Genomic DNA, 16,035 nt, shown 5'->3' with positions numbered 1-16,035 from the left:
CCCTTGCTGATGGGATCCGAAACTTGCCTCTCAGAGATGTGATTAAGGGTTGAGTGCCATGATGAAGAAGTCGAAGTTGTTCCGCAATGATAATTAGATTAGTGAGATGATGATATATATATACAGAATGATCTAATATTTCTTCCCCACTAGAATTAAGGTATTGTGCAGTCTTCTGCCGACAAGGAGATGGCTTCTTGATCTATGATTATGGTTATAATCAATATAATTTAATATTTTCTACAGAACATTAATGCAACATTTGAGTGGAGGGTTCAACTCCGATATGAACAGTGGACATGAATTTCACTCTTGTTTATAACAACCTGAGATAAATCAAAAACAATATGCAGCTACTCTCTGTACCTTTTTTAATCTTGAAACTTTTGTTATGAATAAGTCATCATCAAGTCTCTAAGAAGCATTTGTGGCATTTTTTGAACTGGGAGATTAATTCGAACATCAGGTTTTCATTTATTCCTACTCAAAGGATCTTGATTCAACCATCCAGAACTATGCCAACAAACTGTATTGTTGACAATTGTGTTCATTTGTGGTCGTCTGGACATTACGTCAGCGGGTCTCTCTTTGGAAGGCACATGGTGCCACTCATTTGTATCTTTAGCAACTTCAAACTGGGAGCCTTTAAATTTTTCTTTGAGTAGTTTTGTCAAGAGAAAGGCTCCGCAAATCTCAGATTTTGAAGGGAGAGTTATGAAAAACCATTTTTTAAAGCTTTGCTGCCTTGCATTTTACACAGAGCAATATTTTATTGCTAAACAATCTGACATACACACGTAAATGCTATTTGTTGAGCCCGCAGTCAGATGATTATAGAGAAGTGATGTTCTTGAGTGGATGACCCTTCATGGTGTGTGTAGTTGGGACAAATGCCATTGTCAGTCTTGACTGAAGCGTTGATTTTAACAAGTGTTTTTGCTGTTTTACTTGAATTATTTATGACAGGGTAATGTGAAATTTAATAGTGATTTTCTTCCTGCAGGTTTTCACATTCCTCTCATGTTATCAAGTGATTTGAATTCTAACATGAATTTAATATATTCCTGACAAAACTTCTTATTTTTCAGACGTTTTTTTCCAGGGACAGGAAATGCTTAATAGCCATTTGTTCAGATCAACTAAGTTTTAAAGCATTTCTTCACAGGGAGTTATACAGTGTATGTAACTGACGTGTCTGTCATCATGTGTTGCTGGAAGTTTGCTTCATGCTGTTTTTCCATTGGTGTTGTTCTATTATGTTATCCAAAATAGTGAATTTTGTTTTGTATGTTGCATACGAGTAGAGATTGATGAGGCATAGGTTTTATCTTGTCAACTCACCTCTGCCGCATTCGTCATTTACCACTGCTTTCTTCCTGGCATTTGACATGTGCACACTGCTGCAGTTACGGGACTTATTCTTGACCATAAGGTATTGTAAACTGCGCTTGATTCTCGAGTGAGCCGATGACCGTAGATTTATGCCCCTTTAAACAACAAGCATCATCATCATCATCATCATCATCATCATCATCATCAAGACTCTTGAGTGGTAATATTTGATTATGTATCCATAAAGGTTCTGCATCTCAAATTCCTTTAATTGGAATGCTTTTGGAATTTATGTGAAAATGAACATTCTGTGTGTCAATTCTCTCAAAAATCCTGGAATTAAAAATTTGTTTACATTCCTGAACTGCATAATAGTCTTATCTTGAACTTGCTTTTGCTTATATTTTCTAGTCATTTCAATTCTTACTGTATGCCCAGGTTTTGTAATTGAAAATGCTGATCTCTTATTCAGTCACCTGTTCTTATTTTTTTTCTATTTGTTACATAATATTCCTTTATTTCTCATTGTACAGTTGGTTAGGAAATGTCTGTTCTGTTTAATGAAACTAATTGTAAATGTTAGTGACACTCTCACTGATCTTTGTAATGTTTCCTTTGTGTTTGGTTGTGAATTACCTTTTGATTTGTTTGTGTTGTACTGTTTGTAAGTTGTTGTGCCTTGTCTTTCAGTACATCCGAAGTAGCCAGTTCTTGTTCATGCACTAGTGTCCTTGTATTTTCCTAACTGCTTGTGCATTATTTATATCTTACCCCTGTGTACAATCCATAGTATAACCTTTCTTGGCCAGCACGTGCATATGTCTCTTTGATGTTCACCTTTTATCTTTCGTAAGTAATTGTACTAACCTGTCCATCAGAGATTCATCTCAATTTTGTGTTTTAGAGAACTGGTTAGTTTTTATGAGTTTGCTGATACATTATTAAATGGTGTATGAAAATTTGAGTTCTTGGGAATAGGTCCATTTGAGGAGTATGCAAAATGGGATCAGCAAGTGTTAAGTCTCTAGGAATGTTCCAGTAGGAAATTGGCATTGTTGAAATTGTGGTTCTTTTTCAGAAGCTCACTAGCCAGGGTAAAGTCGGTGATGAAATTGTCTGTAGTGACGTTTCTCCCTGTTCCCTCAATATCTTTGACAAGTCTCAATACCACATTCCTTCCATTGTTCACTTCTCTCTCTCTGTTTACTGGTGTAGCATTGTCAACTGCAGAGGCGCACACGTAAACCGTGTCCAAATCCGAGAGGAGCCATAATTTTGTTCCATATTTTCCTCTTGGTTTGGTAGATAAATACTGCTTAAAGAGGCATTTTCCCTAAAGGAAGCCAGATGTTCATCCACAGTATTATTTTCAAATGGAACAAACACTTTAGGTAGTTGTGAAACGAACATGTCATGAACATCTCTTATTGCTGTTAACTTGCCATTACATCTATGGGCTGGTCTCTCTTCCTTATTATCGAAGCTCAAAACTCGGTTATCATTTGGGACCATTGAAGAGATATTGTAGCTCGAAGGATAGGGTGACCGTCTGCTTCATTCCATACTTCTCGAAGTGATTTGCCCACTGATTTGTAGACTCCAGCAAAATCAAGCCTGCAAATATAGATAACTGCATGTTATTGTTGATTGTGATTATTAGCAGTTAACAAAAGACAGATACTGCTATTGTTTCCAAATTGTGTAAATGAAACATGTACTGTGTGTGATTAATTGATTTGCTTAATGCAAATATAAGTATCAAATAGGTGAACATTTTTACTGTTACTGTTTCTTTGTAAATAGGATTTGATACGGGAAATGAAGCTGATTTCTTGCAATTGATACCTAGGTTAGGTGATGCCGCTTGAAATAGGAAACTGGCAATGTTTGCAACAATCCTCTGGACTGATGCTATTGCAGTTCTTAAGAAGGAAATGTAATATGGGTGTTCAGTCTATTGGAATTAGAAAATACATGCTAATGAGTCGGCTGCTGCTTGGAAAACATCCGCAATAATGTTTAAACAAACTGATTGCTGTTCTGTAGTAATTTTAATGGGTTTGTGTGAGTTCGGTATCTTTCCTGCCTTTTATGAAAAATCATGCATAACCTTATAAGAAAAAACTTAAACTGAAGAGATTTGCATTCACCAACAGAAAATTGACAAAATGAAGCACAAACTGTAACTACAGTACAGTGTATAACGTAGATATCTCCTTCTCTTATTGCTGTCATTGTGTAAATAACGTATGATGGCACAATTTATGTTAACCCCCATTTAACAATAAAAATTCAGGTCCCTCTAAAAACGTTAAATAGGGGTTCTGCTGAATGTGGAACGTACCTTACACCTGATTGTCAATATGGTTGTTTTCTCCATTCCGTCCCATTTCGAGATATGTGCACTTCTTTTTGTACAGAGTCAATCTCATCTTCTAGTTTATAACCAGATACTTAGAGCTCGTCATTTTCTTCTCCCTCCAGAGAAACGTGATCGTCATCAGTTTTTTGGAAAAAACAAATTGAGGATCCGTCAATTCATCATCAGCTTCCTCTTCATGTTTACTCTCACTAATTTTATATAATATATTGTACCAGTAAAAGAGCCCGACTCTCAGATTAATTTTTAAAGTAGCATGAATATAGTTCTCAGGGCGAAAAACTGGATTAATTGTAGCTAGGCCTCGGTACAGGAGGTAGGGTCCTATCTACAGAAAAACTTTGACTCTGATTGCACAAGAGTTTATTCAAATAAGTCATGAATTTGCACATCACCTCTAAGTAGAAATGGATTGTCTTCCTCGTATTCCAATAGTATGTCTCGGGTTCTCCAGCTCACCAAGCCAAGCTGCTTGAAGCACGTTCCAGAAGACTCCAGGGATTCCAGGGACTCCAGATACTCCAGACAGAGGCGGCTGGACTGTCTGGATTGACGGCAAGTAGAGATGTCTCGAACTCTGAGGCCCGGGTTGAACCCCGGTGATCCAGGCGATGTCGTAGATCGTCATGTACAACCTCAGCCCAATGAGACTGAGAGGATTGATGCTCCCAAGGTCACTAGTAGCACTGAGTCCATGAAAACCTTGGATGATCAACTTATAAGCAGAGTTCTTGATAATTGTACATCAAGACTTCCAACACTCCTAAAATGATATGAGTGGTATTAATAATTTAGAGTTCATCACTAGGAAAATCCTCGTCCCTGAATAACTTTTGGCGACGAAAAATACAAGTCCCTTCTTGTGAAATTATAGTTAAACTCAAAGTTCATTACTGGCGAAGGTGCAAGTCTTTGCCTAAACTCGAATGAAAACACAAGTCCATTCACTTGGAAGTTTGAATATATTTAAAGTTAATCACTGGTGAAATTCATAAAGTCTTTGAGTGACCACTGACGAAAACACAAGTCCATTCACATAAATAAATTCGCTGACGAAATTTATAAGTCTTTTAAACCAACACTGGCAAATGTACAAGTCTTTGAGTAAATGTAAGAAACATCCTAACTTCGTTTAAAGCCGTTGGAAATTTAAAGTTCATCACTAGCAATGTTAAACAATCACTGTCTATTAGAAGGATGAGTTCCTCAACAGTCGCAAATATTCCACGTAAATAATACGAGTCCATTTCACGAACACTTAGAAAAATTCCAATCTTGAATACTCGTAAATAATACAAGTCCATTCAATGATCACGTAGAAAAGTTCTGGTCTCGAACACATGAAAATAATACAAGTCCATTCAGTGAACTCTTAGAAAAATTCCAGCTTCGAAGACGCGTAAATAATACAAGTCCATTTAGTGAACACTTAGAAAAGTTTCAGTCTCGAAGGCACGTAAATAATACAAGTCCATTTAATTAACACTTAGAAGAATTCTGGTCTTGAACCCATGTAAATAATACAAGTCCATTTCACGAACACTTAGAAAAATTCCAGCTTCGAAGACACGTAAATAATACAAGTCCAAACACTTAGAAAAGTTTTAGTCTCGAAGGCACGTAAATAATACAAGTCCATTTAATTAACACTTGTAAATATTCTAAGTTCAATTACGAAGACTTAGAAAATTTTCTACAACACTCGAAGTCTTATGAGTCCACTTTATAGTACTTGGAAGAATCGTATTCCCAAACTTGTATAACGATAGAGTTCCACGATGATAGTAGCAGCAAGAGTGTCCCCGCTGACTACTCAGCTGAGACTGTGTGAATAGGCTACAGTAGGTCCTCCTTTTATTCAATTCGGGACGTCTACGTCATAATACGGTTTGATTGAATATCTCCCGAATCCCTCGATGGATTTGCTTGAAACTCGAGCATTGGGACGTTTAGGTGATCCCAAACAAGATGACATATCGCTCGATTCGCTAGCATCATTATTATATAAATTTCAAAATTTTCTCCATCGATCTCTCCAGAACAAGTGACGTGGAATCCAGAAAATACCAGTCAAGGCTGGTAACACGTGTTGAGACGGGCGGGCGGTCTAGCTAGCCCCTGTGGCTACGTCACAGCTCACAGTCGTCATACACTCGCTAGCTGGTCCTCGCTGCTGGTAAACAAACCGGGCGCTCTCGGAACATTACGCGTGGTAAATAAACGTAACTTATGCTCAAAAAATACTTATGTACAGGTCGTAACCGGTACATATCCCTCCCTCTCAGGGAAAAAAAAATACGATGAGGATTTTCTTTTATGAACCTTATTCGAAGTATTTTTTGAGATTAGAAGCATTGTAAATGTCTTCAAGGTTGCCATCTAATCTTGCGATCTCATAAGCACCGTTGTCCAAAGATGTAGAAATCTTGAAAGGTCCAAAGTACAGGGGACAAAACTTAGCATAGATCCTCAATTCTGGACGAGACGTCGCAGGTTTGCGAATCAACACCTTGTCTCCCACTTGCAAGGGTGGTCTGAATTTTCGGTTCCTATTTCTCCGCTGCCTGATATCTGCAGCGTGTCTCAATTTTCCCAGTGCCTTAGCAATTCTTGCTCCTTGACCGATGGCTGCATCAGGCGGAGCAGGAAGAATAGCATCCCAAGGGCGATGAGGAATATGCCCATGATGCACCAACATCGGAATATCCCCAGTGGATTCATGGACAGTGAATTGACTATTTTCTACATCACTGGAAGTACTGTAATCCATCTCCAATGTTCCTGTTGGCAGTAGACTCGACAGAATCTGGCAATTTCTCTCATAAATCGCTCAGGAGGGTTGGCTTCGGGATGATGAATAGAATTCATTATATGATGAATCTCCAACTCTTCTATCGCCGTCTGGAATTCTGCAGACGTGAACTGGCTTCCATGGTCAGTTAGCAGAAATGTAGGCTTCCCCATCTCAGGAAAGACGTTCCTGCGGAGTCTCCTTAAAATATTTCCAGTGTTTGCTTTCTGGATATGTAACAACATGGTAAATTTTGAAAATACATCAGCAATAACTAAGACGTGCTTGTTACCCCTGGTCGCCTTTGGAAGTGGGCCGTACAGATCGAGCGCCATCACCTCCCGAGGCTTCTCCGGAATGATAGGCCTCGGATACTCCCTCATGAGGTAATTATTTGGTTTAATCCGTTGGCACAAGTCACAGGTTTTTATGGTTATTCTGATGTCATTACGGAGGTATTCCCAGATAAACCTCTCCTTAATCACACTAGCCACTTTGTCTACTCCAGCATGTCCAGTGATGAATTGGCAATGCCAGATGATGGCTTCCCGAAGTTTAGACGGGGCATAAATCCTTTTAGCAGTCTTGGCTGTATTAATGTACTTGTAGAGTAGGTTATTGTCCCAAGAAAAAGATTGGGCTCCTTGCTCGATCCGAGCATAGTCTGGATCATGTTGTGGAATTGAACCTTCATAGAAACGAATTATCTCTCTTAGCCTGTGGTCTCTCCGCTGGGCTTGGGCTAGATATCGAAGTTTTCTCAGAAATTCATCTTCGTCACTATTAGTGACTGAAATTGGACAAGCTACAGCTGCATCGGAAGGATTCCGACTGAAAGCGTCGGCTAATATGTTGTTCTTTCCAGATCGATGCACAATAGAGACATTGAATTGTTGGATGAATCTGGTGACTCGTTCACTCGTGAGGTCGGAAGACAGAATGAAGGTAAGTGCCTTGTGGTCAATGTAAACCGTAATTGGAAATCCAAAGACAACTTTTTTCCAATACAAAAGTGAGTACACAATCGCTAGGGCTTCTAGCTCCGTAATGGTGTATGACTTTTCATGAGCCCTAAGCTTACGACTCACAAACGAAATGAACAACTTGACATCGGGCCTATTAGGGTCGGCTTGATAGAGAAGGGCTCCAATTCCTGTCTTACAGGCGTCACATTCAATATGGAAGGGCCAGTCGTAGTTAGGATAGAAGAGCTGCACATAATTTTTGAGCATCCTTTTAGTAGCAATGAAAGATTGCTCACATTCAGTAGTCCACTTCCAGCGATTGTTTTTCTTCAATAATTCCTGGAGAGGCGCTACAGGTTCAGTGTACTGAGGGCAATGTTGCGAAAAGAATTGGCAAAGTCCCAGGAATTGCCGCACTTGCTTAATCCTGCAAGGTCTTGGAAAATCTGTAATACATTGAATTTTAGCAGGATTTGGGCGGATGCCCTGTCCGCTAATCACGTGCCCAAGAAAAAGAACTTCCGTCTTGAAAAATTGACTCTTCAAATTAATTTTAAAGTTCTTTTCCCTTAATTCCTTAAGTACAGTGTGTACATCTTCCAAATGCTGCTCCCATGTATCAGATGCCAGCAAGATATCGTCGACATAAATAGTGGCGATGGCTTTCACTTCATCAGACAACTGGTTTTTCAATACTCTTATTAGAACGGCTCCCGAGTTTTTAATGCCAAAGGGCAGTCGTTTGAAGACATAGGTAATATTGTCGAAGATAAATCCACTGAAGGGCCGGCTATCTCCATCCAGTACAATATGGAAGTAGGATGATGTCATATCCATGCCTGAAAAATACTTCTTTCCATAAAAAAGCTTAATGACATCTTTAAGCGGAGGAGGGTGGTCATATTCAAGGATCAGTCGGTCATTTAAGGCACGAGCGTCCAAACACAAACGAAGCTTACCATCGGGTTTCCTTACTATGGTGAGCGGATTAATATAAGGCGTGACGCAGTTGGAAATAATTCCATCAACCTCCATCTGGCGAATCAGTGTCCTGGTTTCTTCCATGTACTTCTCGGGCACTGGATATGATTTGCGCTTATAAGGCGAAGTATCCTTGACGTTGAAGTGGTGCTTAAAAATCTTAAATTCACCAGGCTTTTCATCAAAAACGTCCGAATAAGCCTGATAGATTTCTTCCTCTGCCGCTGCTATGTCAGGGTGGTGATCTGGCGCTTCAGTTACACTGGAGATATAAGTGAGAAAATCGGGCCCTTTGTCATGTAAAATTTCCTCAATGGGTCCCTCTTCATCGGGATCTCCTTCTAACACGGGTCCCTCTTCTTCCTCGGCCACCGAGCTCGATAGCTGCAGTCGCTTAAGTGCGGGCAGTATCCAGTATTCGGGAGATAGTAGGTTCGAACCCCACTGTCGGCAGCCCTGAAAATGGTTTTCCGTGGTTTCCCATTTTCACACCAGGCAAATGCTGGGGCTGTACCTTAATTAAGGCCACGGCCGCTTCCTTCCAACTCCTAGCCCTTTCCCGTCCCATCGTCGCCATAAGACCTATCTGTGTCGATGCGACGTAAAGCAACTAGCAAAAAAATAGCTTCTTCCTCGGGATCACCCTCTTCTCTCAATACCTGGTCGGCTGGGGCGGCGTTGCCAATCACACCATCGACTTGGGTATAGGGTACATCAACCCCTTGAAGCCTATAGTCTTCACCATCCACCAGCTGCAACTCTACAGACCCATTCCTACATAGATGTATGGTGTTGGCAGAGTAGTCAATAGTAGCCTTATACTTAGACAAAAAGTCTGAACCCAAAATAAGGTTGAATTTCATAGGCGAAACTATCAGAAAGACATGTTCACACATTTCCTCATTAATGGTAAATTCAAGGAATACTTGCTGCTTCCACTTAATATTCCGGTCAGGAATAATGCCCTTGATCTTCACTTGTCAACTGGCAAAATCAGAAGATCACATTTATCCTTAATCAATGTTACCAGTTTGTCTGCAATCAGGGACACTTGCGCTCCCGAGTCCACCAATGATGATACTTGGACTCCCCCAATGGTAATATTAATTATAGGTAAACCTCGTTGGACCTGTTGTCGAATAGGTGACTCGTCCTCAAACAGTAAGTCATCATCGATGTGCCAATAATTTATTATATCGACGTGAAATGACCCTACCTCCTCATTTTCAGGCAATCTTGTTTTGGAAAAAAAAAATTTTGGTAACAGCACCCGTGGATTCTGGACTTTGTCCAAAGGTGTTGTTTCTCTTATTATATTCTTGATATTCAAGAGAAGTCGCTCCAGGTTGATGACCCTCTTGTTTCAACTGATGGAGGTAGTCCTGTGTTTCCTTCCATCGTTTGTGTAAGTCCGGATTATTTGAGTCTCTACTCTCTTGTTTTCTTTCTTGTTTCAAGCAAGTAGGTTTGGTTGGGTATGGCATCTGGCTACGGTATGGGCGTTTTCTATACCCTCTATACCGCGGAGGTGATGATTGAGTATCTCTCTCTTCCTTGTTATCCATTCGTTCTGGACTTTAACGTGGTTGCTCAGAAGCATTAACCTGCACTGGGTGAGCAGCTATGTCTTTATTCTTGCTCGGCTTTAAAGTGCCCTGTGCATAAGCAGTATCCAGACGTCGTAATACAACGTCGAATTGATCCAAGTTCTGTATGTTTGCAGCTACTAAAATTTCTTGGACGTGAGAAGGGTATTGCAAAGTAATAACCTGAATAAGTTCCTTCTCAGGCAAAGTAGGATCTAAGTATTGCATTTTCTTCAACTGGGATAGTAGAAAGTCTGCGTATCGAGAAGTACTGATGGAGGTGTTATACCTTCTCGAGTACAGTTGAAGTTTGATAAGGTGTTGTGTTTCTGCGTTCCAAAAACGGTCAATTAACGCCTTCTCAAAATCAGAATATGCCTTGAAATTGGACTTGAATACGGAAAACCAAGAAAGAGCTTTGCCCTCTAGTAATCGGGCAACTGTCCTTAGCTTTCTATCTTCGCCAATCTTATGTTCTTGAAAATATTCCGCTACATTTATGAGAAATTCCTTAGCAGTATAGTCTTCTTTACCGGAAAATTTAGGGGGTTTTTCCTCTTGGATATTAACAATAGTCGTCTGGTACGACGTTCCTTCGACTTCTTCTATCGAACTAGAGATAGGTCTGGAAGTATCTCGAGATTCAAGATTAACGTCCTTAGTGGCTAATTGTTCGAGATTACTTTTGACATCTCCTAATTGGAGTTGGACTACTCCTTCGACCTTTTCGACATCGTTCTTCAATTCGATTTTAAGTTCACCCACATCTTTGCAAATACGACTAATTTGTGTGGTCGTATTATCTGCTTGCTGAGTGAATCGTTTGTCAAACTCGCCCTGTTTAGATTTTAATAGAGCAACTTCGTTTCCAACTCTGGAAATGTAATTCTTAACTGTCTCCCTTAAGGTATCCTGGACGGAAACAACTTTGGCCTGCATTTGCGAAAGCTGACCATGAGACTCCTGAAATTCGGCCTTGAATTCTTCAATGCCCTGTGAAAGTTGTTGAACGGAAGGAGCTACCTTCTTTAAATCTTCCTTAACAGCTTCTAAGACTTGGTCTTTAATAGTATTTTTAATCTTTTCGATATTGGGAGTGGATCTCAGTTAATCTTTCTTCTATTCGAACACTTGCTTGCTCAAAACGAGATTCTAATTTTGTGTTCATTTCCGTAAATTGGGATTGAACCACGTCATGTAAACGCTTATCTAACCTGGCGTCAGCTTCAACTAACCGCCTGTCTAGGTTGGCAAGAATGGCTTTCGTTTCGGTGTTAGATTCCGTCACTCGCTTATCTAGGTTGGCAAGAGTGGCTTTAGTTTCGGCATTTGCTTCAGCTATTCGCCTATCTAAGTTGGTATTTGATTCCACATTTGCCTGGGCTAAGTTACTTAAACGCTGGTCTACATTGGCAAGATTAGCATTAGTTTGCACATTAGCGTCAGCTAGTTTCAGTGAGGCGTCGCTCTAAGCTAGCACATTTTGCAGTAAGCCTAGTCTCTAAATTGGCGTTAACTTCATTCATATTAAGCCTAAGGGCTTCAGTTGCTGCTAATATATTTTCCATGTTGAGAGTAATGAAAACATTTCAATATGTGACACTTAGAAAATTTCAAATATAAATTGAAATATCAATGGCTTTAACGTTCAAAAGCACTCAGTTCATCACATATCAGCACATAGAAATAAACCATATGACACAGAACACATAAAACACAATTAATTTGCCACGTCCAGGGCATAAATTTCACTTTGCAAATAAAGAAAGAAAGAACACCACGTCCAGGGTGTTATAATTGTCTCTTAATTGATAGCACTGTTGACCTAGCTATCGAGCCCCTACGTGTAGGGTGCCACGTATACTACCCCCTCTCTGTACCAGTAAAAGAGCCCGACTCTCAGATTAAATTTTAAAGTAGCATGAATATAGTTCTCAGGGCGAAAAACTGGATTAATTGTAGCTAGGGCTCGGTACAGGAGGTAGGGTCCTATCTACAGAAAAACTTTGACTCTGATTGCACAAGAGTTTATTCAAATAAGTCATGAATTTGCACATCACCTCTAAGCAGAAATGGATTGACTTCCTCGTATTCCAATAGTATGGCTCGGGTTCTCCAGCTCACCAAGCCAAGCTGGTTGAAGCACGTTCCAGAATACTCCAGGGATTCCAGGGACTCCAGATACTCCAGACAGAGGCGGCTGGACTGTCTGGATTGACGGCAAGTAGAGATGTCTCGAACTCTGAGGCCCGGGTTGAACCCCGCTGATCCCGGCGATGTCGTAGATAGTCATGTACAACCTCAGCCCAATGAGACTGAAAGGATTGATGTTCCCAAGGTCACTAGTAGCACTGAGTCCATGAAAACCTTGGATGATCAACTTATAAGCAGAGTTCTTGATAATTGTGCATCAAGACTTCCAACACTCCTAAAACGATATGAGTGGTATTAATAATTTAGAGTTCATCACTAGGAAAATCCTCGTCCCTGAATAACTTTTGGCGACGAAAAATACAAGTCCCTTCTTGTGAAATTATAGTTAAACTCAAAGTTCATTACTGGCGAAGGTGCAAGTCTTTGCCCAAACTCGAATGAAAACACAAGTCCATTCACTTGGAAGTTTGAATATATTTAAAGTTAATCACTGGTGAAATTCATAAAGTCTTTGAGTGACCACTGACGAAAACACAAGTCCTTCCACATAAATAAATTCACTGACGAAATTTATAAGTCTTTTAAACCAACACTGGCGAATGTACAAGTCTTTGAGTAAATGTAAGAAACATCCTAACTTCGTTTAAAGCCGTTGGAAATTTAAAGTTCATCGCTAGCAATGTTAAACAATCACTGTCTATTAGAAGGATGAGTTCCTCAACAGTCGCAAATATTCCACGTAAATAATACGAGTCCATTTCACGAACACTTAGAAAAATTCCAATCTCGAATACTCGTAAATAATACAAGTCCATTCAATGATCACGTAGAAAAGTTCTGGTCTCGAACACATGAAAATAATACAAGTCCATTCAGTGAACACTTAGAAAAATTCCAGCTTCGAAGACGCGTAAATAATACAAGTCCATTTAGTGAACACTTAGAAAAGTTTCAGTCTCGAAGGCACGTAAATAATACAAGTCCATTTAATTAACACTTGTAAATATTCTAAGTTCAATTACGAAGACTTAGAAAATTTTCTACAACACTCGAAGTCTTATGAGTCCACTTTATAGTACTTGGAAGAATCGTCTTCCCACGCTTGTATAACGACAGAGTTCCACGATGATAGTAGCAGCAAGAGTGTCCCCGCTGACTACTCAGCTGAGATGTGTGAATAGGCTACAGTAGGTCCTCCTTTTATTCAATTCGGGACGTCTACGTCATAATACGGTTTGATTGAATATCTCCCGAATCCCTCGATGGATTTGCTTGAAACTTGAGCATTGGGACGTTTAGGTGATCCCAAACAAGATGACATATCGCTCGATTCGCTAGCATCATTATTATATAAATTTCAAAATTATTTCCATCGAACTCTCTAGAACAAGTGACGTGGAATCCAGAAAATACCAGTCAAGGCTGGTAACACGTATTGAGACGAGCGCGCGGTCTAGCTAGCCCCTGTGGCTACGTCACAGCTCACAGTCGTCATACACTCGCTAGCTGGTCCTCGCTGCTGGTAAACAAACCGGGCGCTCTCGAACATTACGCGTGGTAAATAAACGTAACTTATGCTCAAAAAATACTTATGTACAGGTCGTAACCGGTACAATATTTCATATAGAATTCTCATTAACCGCTGATGACCATCCATATTTGATCACAGAAACAATGCAGCACTCCCTAGTCGTGGGGGTAGTCGAACATTGTTTGTGTAGTGACCAGCAGGTAGGGCAGCATTGATATTAATGGATATGTCCTTTTGATCCATTCATCATATATGTAATTTTTTGAACTGGTAGAGTAGTCAGCAACTGAAAAATATTTTTAAATCGTGTCAATACCTACTAAAGGAGATGAACAAATACACAATTTTTTTGGCATATACAGTTCATATTTTGTCAGTTACAGGCAATTGAATATTAAATCTGTGTCGATGCAACCCATTCAGATTAGAAGGATTAAATGGGGTAGAGACGAGCCTTGATGAACATGTCGAGATGCTGATAATAATGTCTAACTTCATTATAATGCTACAAGTGGGGCAGAGCTTATTTGTACATTCAAGGATGTGCTTCGCATACTCCAATGCAATCAGATTAGGGCAGTGGTAGTGGTTATGGAATAAGTTCTACAGTATGGTTATATTTGGTTCAATCATGGCAATGTTTTACTAGGGTTTTCTTTGTCTAAACTTTCAGGGACAAGGTGATATTTTGAAACTTTTGATTCCAGTTAGGCCTTAATTTCTAGTGATCTTATTTTAAAAATTGCCCTTGAAGTATAGTCACAACATTATGTCTCTGTCGAAACTTGGTAATTTTAATTTTTGGAAGGCTGACCTTTGTCTGTTTGACCAATTCTCGTGATTTAAATAAATATTTGCTTCACTTTCATTATAATTAGCTACTGGTTTTTGAGAGGTTATCAGTTTTGATTCCAGAAAGTCTTAAAAGACTTTGAAATCTTTTTCATATGTGTCATGTCCATGTCAGTGAAACACCCCCTCTTATAGAGAATGGTTATATAGTTGTACTTAAATAGTGATTTTCTTGATACTGAAACGTTATTTGGGGTATATTCAAAGGAGCTCCCACAAGGAAGGGTGGAATATTACGATCAATTTTCCAAGAATTAGTTTACCCCAAAATAATAATAATAAGGTCCGCGACACATGGTAGGAAAATATGCCAGCAGGGAGAGAAAAATGCCAAAATTAAGTAAAAGGAAAACAGGTTAAACAACCCACAATACTAAATTCATAACAGGGAAATCAATTCATTTCTACCAACATCCATCAACAATCAACATCTCCATCAATCAACATAATATTCTCATGGCAACGAAAATACGCTAGGTAGTTAAGGAAAATGGCCAATCATTGGCCACCAAACAACAATAGGCATGTACATATTAAGAGACAAAATAAAAACAGGACGTGGAAAAATCACGAAAATACCAAACAAATTATTTTAATAATATAACCCAGAAGTAGGAAAATTAAGATGGAAAACGAACGTTTGTTCCACATCCTTGCAGCAACCCGCTTGGTTAATAACCCTGCCAAAACATTGCATTAACCCCTACTTATTACGGCTAGAAAGCCGCTACCAATCATTGAGTATTAAATTTGCAATTTCCAAGAATAAGAATTAATATTAATTCACAGCAGGTGCAAGTCCCTGGTAAACAAAAGTAGTTTATATATAAGTTTTTGACTCGAAAAGTGTTCAAACACCGCAGGGCTAAAATGTACAGTTTAGTTGATGCAAAGTTACATCCTGTCGCGGTACGCACTTCACATTTTGAAATATTCAGTTCACTAGTTGGAACAAGTTAAGGATGAGTTGGAAAAACACTTACAGTGTAGTATCTTGCCATAGTCGTAAGTTCGCTTCAGCGTAATATCCTTACTTACGTATTACACCTTCCCTACCAACTTCTCTCCTGTCATCGGCACCTATCTACTCATATAACTCTCGTTGGGCGATCATAATATCATGCCTCGGCTGCAAATGACCCAAAACTAAGATAACCATCATGTACGCGGGGGTTTCTCGCATGTATAAGTACGATGGTCGGAGGTATACATTCGGTTCTCAGGGTAAAACATCTCATTAAACTCTCAAATTATACAAAACAGTCGTATGTTCCGTTGAAGAGTAGTCATGATTCTAATCAATCATTCAATTCCCACGCGAGTAGGTGAAAACCTGATATGAGGTTCATTACTCAGCATATCTAACCTTAAATAGCTCTAATACTATCCTATTTCTACGTATTATAAGTTACTTTGGGAAAAGAAACAGATAAATAAGCCTAGATCTAATTTATTAGCATGGT

This window comes from Anabrus simplex, chromosome X (genome assembly GCF_040414725.1).
Source record: "Anabrus simplex isolate iqAnaSimp1 chromosome X, ASM4041472v1, whole genome shotgun sequence".
NCBI classification, from domain to species: Eukaryota; Metazoa; Arthropoda; class Insecta; order Orthoptera; family Tettigoniidae; genus Anabrus; species Anabrus simplex.
This window is presented reverse-complemented; position numbering follows the sequence as displayed.